Source organism: Mandrillus leucophaeus, unplaced genomic scaffold (genome assembly GCF_000951045.1).
Source record: "Mandrillus leucophaeus isolate KB7577 unplaced genomic scaffold, Mleu.le_1.0 Scaffold60, whole genome shotgun sequence".
NCBI lineage: Eukaryota > Metazoa > Chordata > Mammalia > Primates > Cercopithecidae > Mandrillus > Mandrillus leucophaeus.
This window is the reverse complement of record NW_012106475.1, coordinates 4,841,686-4,860,866: the sequence shown is the minus strand read 5'-3', so window position 1 is coordinate 4,860,866 and position 19,181 is coordinate 4,841,686. Positions and strand designations below refer to the sequence as shown.

The following is a 19,181-nucleotide window of genomic DNA, read 5'->3' as shown; positions in this document are numbered from 1 at the left end:
GACAGAATCTCACTCTGTTGCCCAGGCTGGAGTGCAGTGGCACTATCTTGGCTTACTGCAACCTCTGCCTCCCAGGCTCAAGTGATTCTCCTGAGCCAGCCTCCCGAGCAGGCGTGCACCACCATGCCTGGCTAATTTTTGTATTTTTGGTAGAGATGGGGTTTCACCGTCTTGGCCAGGCTGGTCTCAAACTCCTGACCTCAGGTGATCCGCCTGCCTTGGCCTCCCAAAGTGCTGGGATTACAGACATGAGCCACCATGCCCGTCCTGTCCCTGAATATCTATATTGATCTTCAGGGAGTTTTTGGAAGCAACAAGTTTTACTTCGCAGAATCACTGTTTCTGTTTTTATGGTAGTAACACATTTGGTTTAAATTATTTCACCTGACCCCAATCAATAGCCCAGCTCCAACTTTTGCTGGGGTTTGGAACAGTTTCTGCTTATGGGAAGACCAGAACTTCAGAAACATATAAGGCAGCCCTGGTTTGGGGAGTGTGGAGCCCTTGTTCCTAGTAGCCTGGTCAAACTCTCTCTGGGCAAAACCGTTTGTATCCACAGCAAGGCCTCCATGACTCTTTTAAAAACTTTTTATTTGTTTTTATTTATTTATTTTTTAGGTGGAGTCTTGCTTTGTTGCCCAGGTTGGAGTACAGTGGTGCTCTCTCGGCTCACGGCAGGGTTGCAAGTGATTTTTCTGCCTGAGCCTCCCAAGTAGCTGGGATTACAGGCACCTGCCACCACGCCTGGCTAATTTTTGTACTTTTAGTAAAAAATGGGGTTTTGCCATGTTGGCCAGGCTGGTCTTGAACTCCTGAACTCAAGTGATCCTCCTGCCTCGGCCTCCCAAGGTGCTGGGATTACAGGCATGAGCCACCGCACCAGGCTGGCCATGGCTCTTTCTTACCTACTTCCAACTCTACTTCTGTCTCCCTCCTGTCTTTTGCCTTCTCCCTGCCTGTGTCCCTCTGTGCTACTGTCCTCTTCAGTAAGACCTCAGGCTTCATGGTTAGCCCTCCTCCAGCCCCCTTCTTCAACTCCCATCTACTCTTGGCCTCCTTACCCATCCCCTTCCTCTCCTCATCAACATTTGTGTTTGTTTTCTCATGAAGGATTAGGAAAGCAAGCATCTTTAACTCATTCATCACCGATAGCCTCCCCAGGAGTGTATGTATATATTCAACACACACATGTATTATGTGTGTGACATTTCAGGCAATATCAGAGAAGGATCTGGGGGGCTTCACACTACTGGCTGTGCCCAGAGCAAAAGAAGAGAACTCATGGTTCCAACACATTTCTCTCTGATGAAAGAGTTGGCTATTACTCTTCATGTCCCTTGTCCCACTAGCTTTCATGCTGGGCCGTGAGACAGAGACTGACATTTTTCATTAGTGAAGGCCAGCCACTCTCTCTCCAGAAAGATTAGTTCTGCCCACCCACCCCCTGACTCTCTTCAAGCCAAATATGATTCAGTCTTCTTGGCTCCCAACAGCTGGGCTTAGGCTCAGATGTCTGGGGGTAGGGAATGATCCTGTGACACACAGATCAGATCATGATTATATCTTTTTGAAGAACTCTTTAAAGAGGCTTCTGTTCCCTTTAGCTGATCCAAGAAATGCCTGGAATTCTAGCTTTTCTGTGATAAAATAACAGCTCAGTAATTTACTTATTCTTGATTACTATTCAGCTGAACAATTAAGTAAGCCATTAAATATACCATCGATGTAAAAGAGTGGACAAGATTTATGACTACATGGATTTACCTTTTTGTTCCCATTTACTCTTCCTTCTTCCCTGCAGCCCACACATGCACTCAAGGGGTGGGTTTGCTGGCACAGCTGATGGCTCCTTTCTGATAGGCTCCTTTCTGATTGGAAACAGAGAGAGAGAGAGAGAGAGAGAGAGAGAGAGAGAGAGAGAAAGAGAGACAGAGAAAGAGAGACCGACTGACCTACCTACCTACCAAAGCTGAGACAGGGAAGAAAAAATAGGGTGGGCTCTGCCAGAGAAGGCAAGTCAATCAAAAAATAACTAGGCCAGGTGTGGTGGCTCATGCCTGTAATGCCAGCACTTTGGGAGGCTGAGGCAGGTGGATCATCTGATGTCAGGAGTTCGAGACCAGCCTGGGCAACATAGCAAAATGCCATCTCTACAAAAAATACAAAAATTAGCTGGGCATGGTGGCGCACGCCTGTAATTCCAGCTACTCGGGAAGCTGAGGCAGCAGAATCCCTTGAACCTGGGAGGTGGAGGTTGCAGTGAGCTGAGATTGTGCCACTGCACTCCAAAAAAAATAAAGAACTAGCTGGGCATAGCGGGGGAGGAGAGAGAAGGAGGTGTACAGCATTGCAGAGAGATTAGGGAGTTTGGGGATTTGGCATATGAGATGCTCTGGGACAGTTGGGATGTGGCAAAGATTTGAGAGTGCAGAAGGGGATGTGAGAAGTGTTTCTAGCTTATTCATCAGTCTCTTTAAAGTTCCTACAGAGATACAAATAAAGAATAGCTTTCTTTTTAATATTTATTTTCTTTATTGATGTTGTTGTTCAAGGTGGAGTCTTGCTCTGTTGCCCAGGTAGAGTGCAATGGCAAAATCTTGGCTTACTGCAACCTCTGCCTCCTGGGTTCAAGTGATTCTCCTGCCTCAGCCTTCTGAGTAGCTGGGACTACAGGTGTGCACCACTACACCCAGCTCATTTTTGTATTTTTAGTAGAGATGGGGTTTCACTGTGTTGGCCAGGCTGGTCTCGAATTCCTGACCTAGTGATCTGCCTGCCTCAGTCTCCCAAATTGCTGGGATTACAGGCATGAGCCACTGAGCCCAGACTTAATATTTATTTTCTAATTACTTTTTTGTTGCCAGATTATGCTTCTTTATAAGAAGTTCAATGCAGAAATGGAACTAGGAGTTGTCCTAGAATTTTTTAGGCTTGCCCATATAACAAATATTAAGCATTTGTTGTGCATGTGCCATGGCTTGCTATAGAAAATTTGCAAAATATATATATATAGAGAGAGAGGAATTATTGTTTCTTACCCCATGACCAACTTCTCGTTTTTGAGACTTCCTTTTTCTCCCCTCACTCAAAGGAATGGAATTTCTGCCAATGTTGCCTTTTCATTATACAAACATCTGTTGACTACCTACTGTGTGACAAGCAAACGTGGACTTAACCTTAACAGACCCAAATGCTGAGGGGTGAGATGCACATCTAACAAAACATGAAAATAATGTCCTTAGTGCTGAAATGGAAGTAGAGGCAAGGCACCAGTCGCACTTACAGAAAAGGAAGCACCTGCTTAGTTTCCACGGTCAGGGAAGGCTTCTGAGAAAAGCTGAGTCCTAAAGGATAAGTAGGGGTTTACTAGTAGGCAAAATAGAGGAAGGGATAGGGCATTTCTGGCGACAGAAATAGCATGTGCCAAGATGCAGGGAGAAAACAGCACAGCCCCTTCAGGAACCTGCTGTGAAGGTTGTAGCATATAAGGCTGCAACAGGCACTAAGGGAGAATGTGGACAGGTGACATCACAGAAGGCTTTGTATGCCATGCAGAGGAATTAAGGCATACATCCTGTGAGCAACCCAGAGGGGAGATACTGAAGTATTGTAGTAGGAAAGTGATTTGATCAACTCTCCATCTCAGCAATGTACTTCTGGTGGGGATGGCTTTGAAGAGAGACTGGAGGTCGGAGGACAAAGTAGAAAGTATTGTAATTGCACAGAAAAAAACAAAGCATTTGTGAAATAAGACAGTGGCAAGAGGAAGAGAGAGGAGGAGTTTGGGCAAGGAGATAGTTTGGTGGTGAGAATGAAAGGATGAAGAACTTTAAGTCAGATTGGGATAACAAAGATAAAAGATTTGGTGGGTATTCTTATATTCCTGATGTGGGCAAATGGTTTGTATTCCTCATTAAATGAAATGGAGAATATAGAAAGAAGAACAGGCTTTGGGTGAAGGTATAGTATATAATCTGGGGATTATTAAACATAAGAACTCCAAGGAACATCCAGCTAGAAAGCTCAATAAAATAGGAGAGACATCAGGCCAAAATTATGTCCTCTTCATTACCCAACCTCCGCTGCCAGTAGATGTAAGAAATACAAAGTATTAATGCCTGCAAATATGGCCATGCATGCGTGTTAGAGTATTTTACAGACTTTTGTTTTACCCAGTGATAAAATGTACTGGGATAGGCTCATGGTTAGCAATTGATGCATAAACTATTAATGGTGAGATGTCATTTTCCTAAGAAATTAACACTTTGCAAACTTGGTATGCAAACTTGTGTTAAGAGCTCTAAACTGGATTAATCTATCCTGGCCAAGTTATACCCCCACACTTTACTTTTCTCTCCTGAAAAAGAGGCTATTAGGATCAGTTGAAAAGCAATGAGGTATTAATGAGAGAGAGATCTTAAAATCTAGTTTTTAGCTTTGTATAGAGTTTTGTTGGCACCTCCTAACACTGGCAATTAACCTACTCTGAGTTTTATAAGGGCCAGAGATGGAAGAACTGATTAGAAGGCAGCAGGCAAAATTCCTAGAGATTTTATTGTTTGAAAGAGGTTTTACTATATAGGCTTAAATATAAATACCAGCCACTCTCTGATGGTTGAGAGAGAGAGAGAGTGAGTTAGAAACAAAAAGACACAAAAAATTACTGTACTTGAATCTAGAGTTAATGCCAGAACCTACTGGTCTAAAATTAACCATAGTCTTGTTTCCAACCATTAATAACATGCTTCTCATTTTTCTTAGGCTTGGCATCATGCATGTTTAAATTTACATTTAAAAGCTCCTGGTAACCTTTGGCACCAGGGTTCCTGGTGTGGAGGTAACTCACATGTTGGTGGATTCATGCCCAATCCTCTCACTACTGCAATTCTATTTGCTGGTGGATCGAAGGTAGTTGCTCATTTTCAATCTTAAATCAATCCATTTTGTAGCTTTCAGGTTTGAGTGAGTTGACATCAGGGTCCTTTTTGATGGAAGATTTCCTTGAAAAAATAAGCAAACTCTGTTCATGGAACATCAAATCGAAACAAAGGGTGTTTTGGGACTGTCTCAGAACATTTCACAGAAATTAAATTCTGTACCTTCTAGGTTAATGTGCTGTGGTCCCCACGGTGTGTTTGGAAGGCTCACCTGGTGAGTTAATCTCCATCAGTCCTAGATTTCTAACATTTCCTGTTAGTTTACTTGCTGGAGGATTAAGGCAAGACTGGATTAAAAAGGAGGAGTTGGGGAATTAACTGTTGCCTGGCAAGATTAGCTTTCCAGGCACTAATTCCTGAGAAAAGGTGATTTTTTGTTGTTGTTTTTAGCTCCATAGTGTTGCCTGGACACTAGAACAGGATTCCCCTTCCCCCATCTCATGTTTAATCTGTAGCTTCCCCAAAGTACCTTGTGTTAGTACTGGGGGGAGAATGACTCACACGTTGAATAAATTGTTATTAAGGCATCCGGGTTCAGTTGCGAACATACTAATAGTGAGGAATCGGAAAACCAAGTACTGGTGAGGGTTTGGCTGCTGACTGCCGAAATCACTTACTGAATGTGAGGCCCAATGTCCTCTAAAAATAATAAGAGTTATTATGTGCCAAATACTCCCTATGTCCCCAGAACTATTAGCATTTTGTATACCATCTCATTTAATCCTCAGGTTTCCACTGTAGAGCATGGCTATCATCAACTACATTTTGCAGATGAGGAAACTGAGGCACATAGACATTAAATAATTTGCCCAAGTTCATACAGTCAGTAATGGCAACTTGGATTGAAATTCTGGCAGACAAACAGCTTGCAGTTTCTACCCTTGTGTGTTCCATGATATTACCTCCTAAGATGAAGGGAAGGGACTGGAGGATCGCGAGGGTCCTTTCAGCCCTGCTAGTGTGTGTGGGATGGGGAGAGGGATATTCAGTTTCTCTGTTGGGAATGTGCAGCATTCAGCACCACCTCATTCCTTCCCATCTATGAGAATCTTTTGGAAATAGTCCTCACTGTTAGGCCTATAGGTAGCATCGCCAAACTTGGTTTAGTTCCCGTGCCCCATAAGAATACTTATCAGGCCATTCTTTTCTGAGCATGTGGGTTAAGTAAGATCTCAGTGGTAGTGGGACCTTGGAGAAATGAAGCATCTGAAATGTTGGCCACGGAGAAAAATGCTGCAGTGAGAAGCTGCAAGCTGCAAGCTCCCAGCTAGCTGGCTTGATGGGGACCACAGTAAATCAGGAGGAACAGTGGAGGCTGGTGTGGGATCTTGGGGGCCAGAACCTGACCAGGGGATGTTGACCCAAAAAAGCAGCAGCAGCAGTAGCAACAACAGCAGCAAGAACAACAATAGCTACAAGCCAAGTTCAGGCTAAAAAAGCAGGCAGTGTGCCAGGAAGGGGGCCGACTGAGCGGTGTGTGGAAGCTGTCGCGGAGGTGACGGTGGGGCCATGAGAAAAGGGGAAGGAAGGAACAGACAGCACCAGAGGGACTTGAACAAAGGGAGAAGGGGGATTAAAGTCAAATCACTGTCAGCAGCCCAGGAGCAGACAAAACCACCAGAGTAAGCCCTGAAATGGAAATGAGAGGGAAAAGAAGCAAGCCGCTAACAGCTACCAAGAAGAGGAGGAAGTGGGAGATGCGCTGCTTCCTGTAGAGAGAACGTTGATTGAAGACAAAGCTGGGTGGGGACTAGTCCCTGGGCTGCAGCCGCCGCTACACATACTCACAACGCTGCCGCCGCGCTCCGTGGGCAACTCCTACTACTGCTGGGCTGGGCTGGGCTGGGCTGGGCTGCACCGGAGCTCGCCTGCACAGATCAGCTCCGGAGACAGGGGAAAACCACACTCCTCTGACCAAGCCTCGGGAGCTAAGGTAAAGGAAACGTTTTCCATGTTGCTCGTTTTTAATTGAGAAAAATGACCGTCGCCTGTGGTTTTAAGGTCCGATTTCTAAGGGATGATAAAGACATCCCTTCAGGACTAGGGGAAATGATTAGATTCTTTTGGAAGGGTCTTTGAGAACGACCACATTTATGACACATTTGATTAAAAAAAAACCTCATCATCAGTGCTTAGATTTGATGACTCGACAGGGCAACATGCTAAATACAAGAAGCTGTTTGTATAGTTCTCTCGGAAGAAAACCAGGGCTGAGTCGAAATCCATCTGGGGCTGTGAAGCCGTGGTCTGGTCATCGGAGCCTTGCAGTCCCCTTGTTTTAGGGGAGTAAGTGGTGTAAAATATTAATTGCATTCTCTTTCTTACACATTGCACTGGGATGTCTTCTGATCTGCAAAAATAATGGCTGTGATTTCGCTTTTGGGGGAGTTAAATTCTTTTGTACTTAGATTTTGCCAACAAAGGCTCGAATTGCGTATGTGAGGGGCAGTATTTACCATTAAAAAAACAGTGTCTTCCTCCCTTAGCTTGTGCAGCTGCTTTCAGGATAACCTCAGGCACAGCTATCATTTGCCAGTAGGTCTTATCCTAAAGTTGCATCCTTGTTCAAAGGAGTGTGGCGGGTTTAAGGCCAGTAACTTGTCCAGAATCAGATACTAGTATATGTATGGATTTTATGTTTATATGCATTTTCTTCACCTCTAGGTCAAGGTGCATGTTAGCCTCGGTGAGGGACAAAATAAAAAAGTGCAGCTGGGTTCTTTCCTTACACGAATATGCTGTAGATAGACGGAAGTAGTAAAACCAGAACATGATTTTTATTCTTTGATTTTCTTGAGCCAAGAATGTTCTTAATGAGAGCTTGGGTCTATGGCTTGTTCATATTTATGAATGATATGTAAAAGTACACTAAATAGGTCTGGCAGATGAGAACTGAGATTGTGAGATTCCTCTGACAGGATATATAGGTGAGTTTAATACCCTGGTGTAGCACGATTTAAAGAATTAAGCTATTTTTTTAATCTTCAACAGAAAGTACAGTTAAGCAGTAAGTAGTTATTGATAAAAGGGTTTTTTTTTTCTAGAGTTTCTATAATGAAAGGAGATAATTTTTCAAAAGAAAGAGGAAAAAACTGCTTATATTGGAGTAAAAATAACAAAAATGTCAATATTTTGACACTCACAAATTCTTGAAACATAGGTTCTTAAATACCAAATATGCTAGTTGAGAGGGCATGTATATATGTATCTCCTCGTTTATCATCATTCTTACTTGTGAAGAGCTATAGGGCTGTTTTTAATGCTATCTTTATGAAATCGATATGGCTTCTCAAAATCTGTGGAGTAGCAGCACATTTTGAGAGATGGGAAGCTTTCATAGCTACTAAAGAAAAAAAATGTCTATTTCTCGGAGGTTTTTTGCTCATTAAAGTAAACCTGCACCGTGCCTAAGAGACAAAGTACTGCTGGTATTGAAACCATGGAACTCCTTGAAGGATTTACTGAATTTAATCAAACTTGTGGGCAAAACAAGTCGTGACATGGATTTTGCAGTTCGGCTTCCTATTTGCATCCTAAAGGGAAATATGTAAAGATCATCTTCTTAGAGAGGAGACCTAGGGTAGATCTTAGATCCAGAATGACCCAGTGGAGTTCTAGAATCAAGCTGTACATCATGAAATGAAGTAAAAAGTTGGCAACCTGAGCTGCATGGATGAGGACAGGCTTACCCTTTGGTACTTACTCCTCTGCAGGCTGTATTCACTAGATAATGCCAACACCCTGCTTTGTTTGGGGAGGCACAGACAATCTGCATTACTCTTCTGTGTGTGTTTCACACATGAGTAAGAAAATGAAACCTTGCCCGACGGGCATAGTAGAGTCAAGAGGGCCCTGCTATCTTTCTGAAAACAACTAAGAGGTGCCTATTTTCTGCACAGCACAAAACATTTCTTAATTGTTAAATTCCAGCTTGAAGCAGAACATTAGTGAGTAACAGCAGATCAGTAACTATGATGGTAGAATGTTTAGCAAAAAGATGAATATGCTTCTATGCTGTAAAATGAAACTATTTCCACTTATTCTGGCCATATGGAATATTGAAAGACATAATGATTTTTCTTGGGGTATTCACTGGCTGTTGAGGAGTAGACCAACACTGAAATTTTAATTGTACTATTTTTTTTTTCTGCCATATGGCCAATGGCTGAACGGAAACATGACTCCATTATTTCATGGCCAGCCTTGGGCCTCATATGGTGGGCATGTAGTGAATATGTTTGGTTGACTGACTTTGTTTAGCCTGCTTCAGAAAGCAAGCCCAACTTTTAAGTCTAAAAGCTGTATAGTCAAAGTAGAAAGCCTGTTCATAAAAGACTTCTGTGGGTAGGAGAAAACACTGTGCAGTGAAAAGAACACAGGCTTTGGAGGCAGACAGATCTGCCTTTGAAACCTATCACTGGTTCTTACTACTTAACTTGGTACATTAACTTAGGAACCTCAGTTTCCTCATTGTAAAGAAGGGCTAGTAATACATAATCAAAGTTTTTCTTTAGTTTTGTTTTTGCTTTTGTGTGTGGATAAGTGAGTGCTTTCTACATAGAAGATACTCAAATGTTATTTTTTTCTTCCTTGGTGACATAAGGAAAAGTTAGCATATTCTTGGCCTTTACCACTGCCTCACAGGTTTAGGGAGACTTTTTTTATAGTGATAAAATATACATAACATAACATTTCCCATTTTAACTATTTTTTTAAGTATGCAGTTCTGTGGTAGCGAGTATACTGATGTGCTCTCATCACCACCGTCCATCCACAGAACTGTTTTTATCTTGCAAAACTGAAATTCTATACCCCTTTATCAATACCTCCTCTTTCCCTCCTTAGCTCCTGGAAACCCCCATTTTACTTCTGTCTCTATGAATTTGACCAAGTATCCCATATAAGTAGAATCATACAATATTTGTCCTTTTGTGACTGGCTTAATACACTTAGCATAATGTCTTTGAGATTGATCCATGTTGTAGCATGTGCTAGAATTTTCTTCCTCTTTAAGGTTGAATAATATTCCACTGAATGTATAGAAAATACTTTGTTTACTCTCTTTTGATGGCCCTAGGGCCACATTTTGGCTATTGTAAATAATACTGCTATGAACACGGGTGTACAAATATCTGTTAGAGTCCCTGCTTTTACTTCTTTTGGGAACCCAGAAGTGAACTTGATGAGACATAGTAATTATATATTTAATTTTTTGAGGAACTGCCATACTGTTTTCCATAGCAGCTGCACTATTTTACATTCCCACCAGCAATGAACAAGGATTCCATTTTCTCCACATTCTCATCAATATTTACTTTTTATTTATGTTTTTGATAATAGCCATTATCAAAGAGGTATGAAGTGGTATCTCTTTGTGGTTTTGATTAGCATTTCCCTAATCATTAGTGATGTTGATCATCGTTTCTTGTGCTTATTGGTCATTTGTACATCTTCTTAGAAAAATGTCTATTCATATTCCTTGCTGATGTTTTTCCCCAGAAATACTGTGTTGAGAATCTTTGCCAATTTTTAGTCAGATTTTCAAGGAGACATTTTCAAATGGTGGGATCTTTTAACTTAACGTGTCATTAGATCATAATCATAATCTTTGTATTTAACGTCCTTTATACAACAGTATTATCCCTGCCCAGATAAAATACTTCTCTCAAAAGTAACATTTGAAATCAAAAGGAGAGGATAAGAAAATGTGCCTAGTTTCTGCTAGTTGGTGATGTCCAGAACCTGATAGTGAAATTCAAACCTTTATTGTAGACAGTCACACCAGTGATTCTGCTGGTCAAGTCTTAGACCAGGCTACCACTACGGAGGCACTGGAGAGCTGTTTCTTCAGTGCTTTTCTGGTCCCCTCTCATTCAGCAGAGAAAAATGCTCAATAGGTACATGGTCAGAAAGGGAGGGGAGAAATTAAAGTACTAAATTCCTCTCAAATCCTTTATAATGGGGAGCATTAACTTGTGGGGAGGGGCTATGGTAGTTAAACAATACAATGGGTTTCTGAGACAACAAGTTTCTACTAATGAAATGTGATTCTAACCAAAATTTCACTTTTAAAAATAATGAATCCTCTGTTTCCTTTTCCATGACAGATTTTATTCCTTATCTTTAAACTGGTGAGGGCAGGGTATGGTGAGGCTGAGGAGAGTTGGGCAGAACAATTAGCAGGGACCCTACTGAATAGCAACAATATCTTAGCTTTATGGTGTGGGGGCAGATATTGACCTTACACGGTTTGAAGAGCTCCTGAATAATTAATGTTAACTTTCTGTAATGCACTTTGTCCATGTGCTGGGGGTCGGGGTGGGGGGAAGTTTGCAAATAATGACCCCTAATTTTATTTAATGTGCACATCTATTCATTCTACAATTACTGGGAGAACCCAGGTGCCTGGCTTTACTAGATCTGGGGGGGAGAGGAGAGTTGCAGAGCTGTGTTAAGATTTAGTCTCCACCCTCCCACCCTCACCCCCAAGATGATGACTATGTTAATTAGCCTGATTTGATCATCACAATGTATACGTGTCTCAAAACATCACATTGTACCCCATAAATATACACAATTATTATTTTTCAATTAAAAATATAATGCAAATTTTATGAAGGACTTAGTCCCTGGCCTAGGACATGCTAGAATGGTAGAGCTAAAAATGATCTGAGGCTGACCCAGCCTATATCGACCTCTTCATAAGGGATAATAAAATAGGCCTGGAATTTAGAGTTGCACAGTTCATTAATTCTTTACCTCCCAGTTAAAACTCCATTTCACTTACCTCCATATTAGAGCAAAGTCTTTATACGTTATCACATTTAAAATTGTTTGTAAGACTAAAATATTTTGTTTAAAAAAAAAGAGTAGACTGTTTACATTTAGTACCCTATATAAATATGGAGTTTCTGTGTACACACTTGTTCAGGTGTAAAGGCTGCCACTGTGGAATAGAGATTTAAATTTTCAGGTAAGAGTATTAGAGATATCTGTAAATATATGGTTCTTGAAAATTCTTATGTTAAAGACAACAAGTTGTATTTAGTGGGAGTCAATGTTCAGACAATCTCTAGAGGACTTCATTAAACACTGAAAAAAAAAAAAGGGAGCTCAATTCTCAAACTTGAGTGATAACATGTTTCTTAGAAGTAGTACCACTGTATACAGAGGCTCAAGATAAGACAGGATCAGCCCCTTTATCTCTTGGCAAATATGTGTAAACAGTCAAGCTGTTAATGAAAAGGCTTTGAAAAACCAGTCTCTTGACCACTTCTTCCCTGTTCCCTGGCCTTCCTTTGCTCCCTGGCCAGCCCGGGTGTGGGGTCAGGCATTCCCCTGATCCTTTTCCCAGAACCCAGCACTCAGAGGTAGAGGAGAGGGGCTGAAAACTGGGCTGACTGGTTCTACTTCAGATTCACTGCATCTCCAAGGGCCATTGCTGTTCTTTCACAATTCCTTCCTTCTTCCTTTTGTAGTTCACTTTTCACTCTCTGCTGTGCATTTTCAATGGAAACCATTCAACCAAGTCCCTACTGCCTTTATTCATTAGAAGTGACCTCACCTTTTATCTTTCTGAGAAGGCACATATTACAGACTTCCTCAACCTCATTCTTACCACCTCAAAATTTCCCCCATGTTTTCCTTTATTTTAGTTCATTTGAATTGCTGTCACAAATTACCAAAGATGAGGTAACCCAGAAACAATAGAAATCTTTTTTTTTTTTTTTTTTTTTTTTAACACTTCTATGGGCTGGAAAGTCCAAGATCAAGGTGCTGGCAGATTTGATGTCTGGCAAAGGCCATGGACATCACTTTCTGTGTGTCCCCACGTGGCAAAAGGGGCCAGCTGGCTCCCTCCGGTCTCTCTTATAAGGGCACTAATCCCATGCATGGGATTCCATACTCATGACCTAATCACTTCCAAAGGTGGCCTCACGTCCTAATACCATTGCATTGGGGATCAGGTTCCAACATATGAATATGTAGGGGGACAGAAATGCATCATTCACATCATTCATTCTCCTCTTCTTCCTAAGTCAAATTAACACCGTCTTTCCTTCAAGCCAAGAGTAAACCCTCTACTTGAACTCTCTATACCATTCCCTTTTACTTTCTAAGGGATCATGTTGTGACAATAATTCTGTCCTACATATTTAGTTTCTTCTCTTTCTTGGTCCTTTCCTCTTTGCCTGTAAACATGCTCAGTTTTTCCATACTCACACAGAGTAATTAAGAAGTAGATGAAACAAATTTCCTCCTACCTCTCTGAGGGCTCCAACTTCACTAACTTCAGTTCCTGTCCCCAAATATGAGTGTTCTCAAGATACGAGTCTTTGGCCATTTAATTTCTCCCTCTCCCTTAATCAAATTCTGTCCTGTGATTTCAGTCATTGTTTCTGTGTGGGTCAGTCCCAAATCTGATTAAGCATCCTGATCTCTCACCTCCTCTCTCAGCTTGCACAGCAAGCTGCCTGCAAATTCACCAGAACATCCAACCCACAGAAATTGAAACTCACATGTCCAAAACCGTGCTCACCATCACCTTTCCCACTCCTCAAAACCAGCTCCTCACCTGATTTTGTAACTGTTAATGACACCCCATTTCTCATTACCTCAGTTATGATAATTCAACTTCACTATTTTCCTCAGCAAGCACCCCTAGTTGCAGGAAGTTGTGTAGCCCTTTGCAATTGTGATTGGGAAAATATCTTCATACTGACTCTTTTCCATGTTTATCGGCAGTGTCTTAGTTCAGGCCCTCCTAACCTCCAGCTGGGCTGACTTGTTTTTTGAGTTCTTTTCTCTCTGCCTGGGATAGGTTAGTTCCTGCTTCCCCTTCCATACTTCTTCCCCACAGTCTTACTTCTCTGAATAACCAAATTCCATCTGTCCTGTAAAGCTCAGTTCAAATGCTGCCTCTTTCATGAAGCCTCCCTTGGTTTCTTCCCTTTTTTCCCCAATAGAAAACAATGCCTCCTCTGAAATCTTTTGTTCTTTCATCACAGCATCTAGCTCATTCTAGTGTGTATAACAGCAATCTGCACTTTTTTTTTTTTTTGACCACACTCCAATCTCTTTGAGGACAGCGGTCACATTTGGTTTCATCTTTGTCTTCCTTATACCACAAAATGCAGTTTGTTTATCATTCATTTATTTAGTGAACATTCTTGAGTGACTCAGCTTTTGATGCAGAGTGGGTTAGACATAGTACTTGTCCTCTAAGAGCTCACAGACTCGTGGGGAAAACAGACAAATACAGAAATATAATTACAATACAATTAGTCGATCTGTTCTAAGTCTTAACGTCTGCAGTGTGCCACGTGCTCTTCAAGATGCCAGGGAGATTAGGATGAACAAAACTGTCCAGTTGTTTTCTTGAAACTTCCATTCGAGAATTGGGAGAGATTCAATAAACACAGAAACCAGTGGTTTTTAAATCTAACTGCATGTTAGAAATCACTGAGTGGGTACTTTGAAAAAAAAAATCTATGTCCCAACCTCACCACAGAGTAATTAAATCAGAATCAACCAGGATTGGAACCCATTGACAGAAATGACTTACAATAAAATAAAATATCAAGTAGCAGTGAGTGCTTTGATGGATTGAAGTAGAAACAGATTGAACGGTGGGGACTGTGCCTATGCTGGCAGGGGTAATTGGGAGATTACTTCATTGAGTAATCCCTGAAGGGTCTCTCTGAAAAGGTGACATTTGAGTTGAGAACAAAACGATGCTGAGGAGTCAGCCATGTAAAGATATTGGGGTGAAGGGGGCTTGTGGAGAAGGTTTTGAGCAGAAGGTGCAGGTGCCTTTCTGTAATAAGGATCAGTTGAAATTTCAGAGGACATGTGTCCTTCTTCACATGCATGTACTGTAATCTACAAAATATGTCTTTTCCCTACAGAAAGCAGCTTTTCAATAAACTTTGTGGACTCCAAATGCAGAACACTTGGCTGCTGTGTTAATTACTTGATCTGGGTTGGATTTTATTTAGTTCAAATTGATTTACACAGTCAGGAAGACTACTCTGTTTATTACATTTTTTTGTTCTACACTGCAATCAGCACTACACTACTTGTCTGAATTAAATACTGTTCTTATTGTTTAAAATAACCTTAGGTACCTGATATTATCTTTATCTGAATAAAGAGGAGAAAGCAATCACTTCTGCCCTTAATTCTGTTTTGGGGAACCAGGGAAAACCTCCTAGAGGAGTCATTCAGACCACACAGAGTAAAGAAAGCATTAACTAGTTTGAATAAGTGAAGAGGAACATGTGTCAAGAATTAAGTTGAGAATGAGCATTTATTAAGCATTCAGTTTGTGCTGGATACTTTATACTGTTTTAGCTAGTTTTTAAAATAACCCTATGAAATAAGGCCACTATTTTTCTATCAGGATATTTCTGGCTGCTGGTAAAGGAATGCCCTACAAAAATGGTGTAAACAATAGGAAATTGATCCCAAGACCTCTGAAAGGAGGGTAGCTTCAGAGTTACTTATGTGGTAGCTGGATAATATCTTTAGCAACCTGGATTCTTCCCTTCCTCCTACTGTGACACCTTCAGCAGGTTGATTTCCCGTCACGGTGTGGACATGGCTGCTACAATTTTGGAATTAAAGGCATATTTCATACGTAGAGGCATATCAAGGGGCGGCTGATTTGTTATGTGGCTCTTTTTGGTTTGTTGAGACAGGGTCTCGCTCTGTTGCCCGGGCTGGGGTGCAGTGGCATGATCATGACTCATTGCAGCCTCAGCCTGCAGTGGGAGGGCTGATCCTTTCACCTCAGCCTCCTGAGTAGCTGGGACCACAGGTGCGTGCCACCATGCCCAGCTAATTTTTGTATTTTAGTAGAGATGGGGTTTCACCGTGTTACCCTGACTGGTCTTGAACTCCTGAGCACAACAGATCCACCCACTTCGGCCTCCCAAAGTGCTGGGTGGGATTACAGGCCCGAGCTACCTTGCCCTGCCATGGCGCTTCTTAAAGTCACAGAAAATCTGTGTCCAGTGGAATTTCCCCTCACAACTCACATGCTCTATGTATGAGTAAGTAGGCAGACAGAACCACTGTGATTGGCTAATTTAAGAGTTTCCTCCTGAGGCCATGGAGCAGCCCAGCCTCTGAAACACAAAGTCATCAAACCCCAGCAAAAGAGTCTGGTTCTGTTAGCAAGGAAGAGGGGGTTAGTGGGTAGACAGTCAATAGAGTTGGCCACTATTATTATTCCCATTTTATAAGTGAAGATATCAAGGCTAAAAAGCTTAAATAACTGAGCAATATCATACAACATTGAATTGAACAGAGTTTCCACGCATTTCCTTTTGAGAAAAACACGAACAAAAGCCTTGTTTTTGGCTATATAACAAACCTATACATGTACCCTTGAACCCAAAAGAAAATATATATATTTTTTAAAAACTTGTTTTTGTTTTTAAGCAATGATCCAGGTAGGCCAGAGGAAGAATCCTGGCAAAAAACACAGACTGGAGGAAGCTAGGCAAAGTGAAGAATAACCTCCTAAACAAAATATTGCAGAAGGAAATACATCAGGTCCTGAAAAGCAATAAGAATGCCATTTAATTTAGACAACCAGCCCTGCATTTCTGCATTATAAAATATATATATATATAATTAAATTGAATTTTCCTGACTGGTCATTTAAATCAATTTGGTCTACGTAAAAATCTACCCTGGGCCAAGTAATGAGCTAGAGACGCCAAGTGTTCTGTGTATAGTATCTGTCAAACTTAAATGAAAGCCTTGTTTTCTCTAGAGAGGTAGGTATTTTGTTGACTACAGTACCTGTAAAGAAGAATGGATCATCTCTGGAATTTCTGATTATGAGTTATTTAGAAAATAGTTTCCACTTTCCAGCTCCGGAGGCAGCATATACAGTTCCATTATTGTTACAGTCTCTTTATGGTTGCTACCTCCTACTTTGGCATTATATTTCAGAGGCTATGCATGTGAAGCAGCAATAGTGAAAAAGGGAAATTTCAGTGGAACTGCTGTCATTACAGTGTTTTGACTACTTGTCTCTAAGGTGTATTTCTGTGCATGTTCATCATAACAGACTAAGCACTAATGGTAGGAGTACTTTTTTAAATAAATGATGGAGTGCTTCCTACTCCTAGATTTGCATTTTTAGACAGGAAAGTAAGTTAATTCTAGACTTTGCCAACAGAGCTCTGCTTAAGGAGAGTATTTATCTGATATATATATATCTTATATATTAGAACCATATAAGAAAAATTGTGAAAAAATTTAAACCGAAAAAAACCCTCACTTTCATTTTCTTTCATTATAGAGGCTTTATTTAGGAAAACTAATTGATCCTTTGCCATTTTTTTAAACCTCATGAATGATGGTTGTGTTTAGGGAACATTGCTGTATATGGGCATTAAGACATTTCACTGACATTTTTATTTTTTCTTTGGAAAAAAGTTGATATTAAATAGTTTTATGACTTTTAAAATTAAAATAAGAAAAATTTAAGTAGAGGTGAAAAGTCCTAGGCAAAAAAAAATAACTCTATATATATATATATGGTCCAACTAGTCTTATTCATTTTAAAATAATCATAAAATACTGAAGTGTGGAAAAGTAACATTCAAAGATAGCACGTAGGAGAGCGTAGTAGTTAAAAGGATATTGGTTTAGAGTCAGAATTACTTGGGCAAGTTTCCTAAGCTTCCTATGCCTCAGCTTCTTCATCTATAAAATGGGAAATAAGATGATATCTCCTTCACAAAACTATCAGGAGAAAATTACATAATAAATGTGAAATGTTTACTTAGCAAGGTGCCTGAATTGTAGCGTAATTATTCAAAATGAATCTATTATTAGTATAAGTTATTGTTACCACAAGTCTGCAGTAGACTACCTTTTATTCTATCCAAGGGATTTGCATCAAATTCTGCAGAAATGATTGCTATGACCCAACATTAATCATAGGTGCTCAGACCTTGGAATAAGGCATCCCCGAAGGAAGCCTATTATCGTCGGATATCATTTTGACTTCATGAAGTGTTAGTCTGGGTTTGTGCTATTTGTTCAGGAATCCATGTGCTTGGCTATCAATATCTCCAGTTTTCCTTTTCAACTCAGGATAGGCTTCCACTTCCCAGTCTGCTTTGGTTAGGTGTGACCACATGCCTTGCCTTGGCCGGTGAAGTGAACAGAAGTGAGGTGTGTCACTTCCTGGAAGAAGCCATCAGAACCAGCATGTGAGTGCCATGGTTGAAGGATAGAAGTGGTCTCTGCACTCTTAAGCCTGGGTCGAACAGTCAAGACAACACAAAGATCATCTCTGCCAAACCGCAGTGGACATGGAGAGAAAGTGAGAAATAAGCTTTGCTCAAATAAGCCAGAGAGTTTTTGAGTTGTTGCCACAATATAACCTAGCCTATACGGATTGAAACAATCTGGTTTGCCCTTCAAACTCTAGAGAAAAAAATATATTATTGGTTACAGTACAGTAGATATTTGAATATAGTAATTTTAAATGACTATTTTGTGTGTGTGTCTGTGTGTGTGTGTGTGTGTGTGTGTGTAATGTATTATATGTTAGCATCAAGGGATTTAAGTGAAATAGATTTATATAAAATCCATTTAAATTTCTTTTAAAATAGGGTTTATTTCCACTTCACACAGAAGAAATCAACATATTAAAATTACTAGCATATATATGTTTTATTTGTTTTGAGGGAGTCCACTGTGATGCCGATGTTAGGACTCTGAACTCCAGGCCTGGTATAATCATTAGGTAATGTTCCCTCTCACTGATAACCTTACCCAGAATGGTGCCTTGTGAAGCAAAGGAGCTCCCTAAGAGAAGATAATGCACTGAGCCATGCCCATGGCCTTTGCCTCCTGTGAGAACATAGTCTTCCCTAAGCCCTATTGTGATGTTCCAGTTATAAACAATGGTGCTTAGTACATAGAGGGTCTAAAATGATATTTATTGAATAGATGAGTGGAAGTAGTCCACAGTTCTCCAAATGTCTGGACTCTTTCATGTTTGCATTTTCAAAATAAATGCTGTTGTTTTGTAGATTTGTTTGAAAACGTCTTGGTATTAAGACTGACATCTATTCTTTTATAACACTTTACATGTGGTCATGTACCCATAGATTTAGACTTTTATTTTATATTTTTCACTAAGTTTATTTCACCTGATTATTTCATTTGGGTCTCTAAAACCACATTATGAAATACTGTAGATTTAGACTGTTT

The 19,181-nt window shown here is 40.6% G+C and overlaps 1 protein-coding gene across 8 annotated transcripts in view; it reads left to right on the top strand.

Annotated features, from left to right (window-relative positions):
- The window catches only part of GNG2 (guanine nucleotide binding protein (G protein), gamma 2), a 154,854-nt gene that overhangs the window by 31,064 nt on the left and 104,609 nt on the right, over window positions 1-19,181 (top strand). For 4 of the 8 annotated variants that reach the window (XM_011999731.1, XM_011999732.1, XM_011999730.1 and 1 more), the window contains exon 1: window positions 6,208-6,870. The exons of the other annotated variants lie outside the window; for them this stretch is intronic. The gene's annotated coding sequence lies outside the window, so the exon portion shown is untranslated. Of the gene's footprint in view, window positions 1-6,207; window positions 6,871-19,181 lie in introns of those variants that run through there. 8 annotated transcript variants of the gene reach the window in all.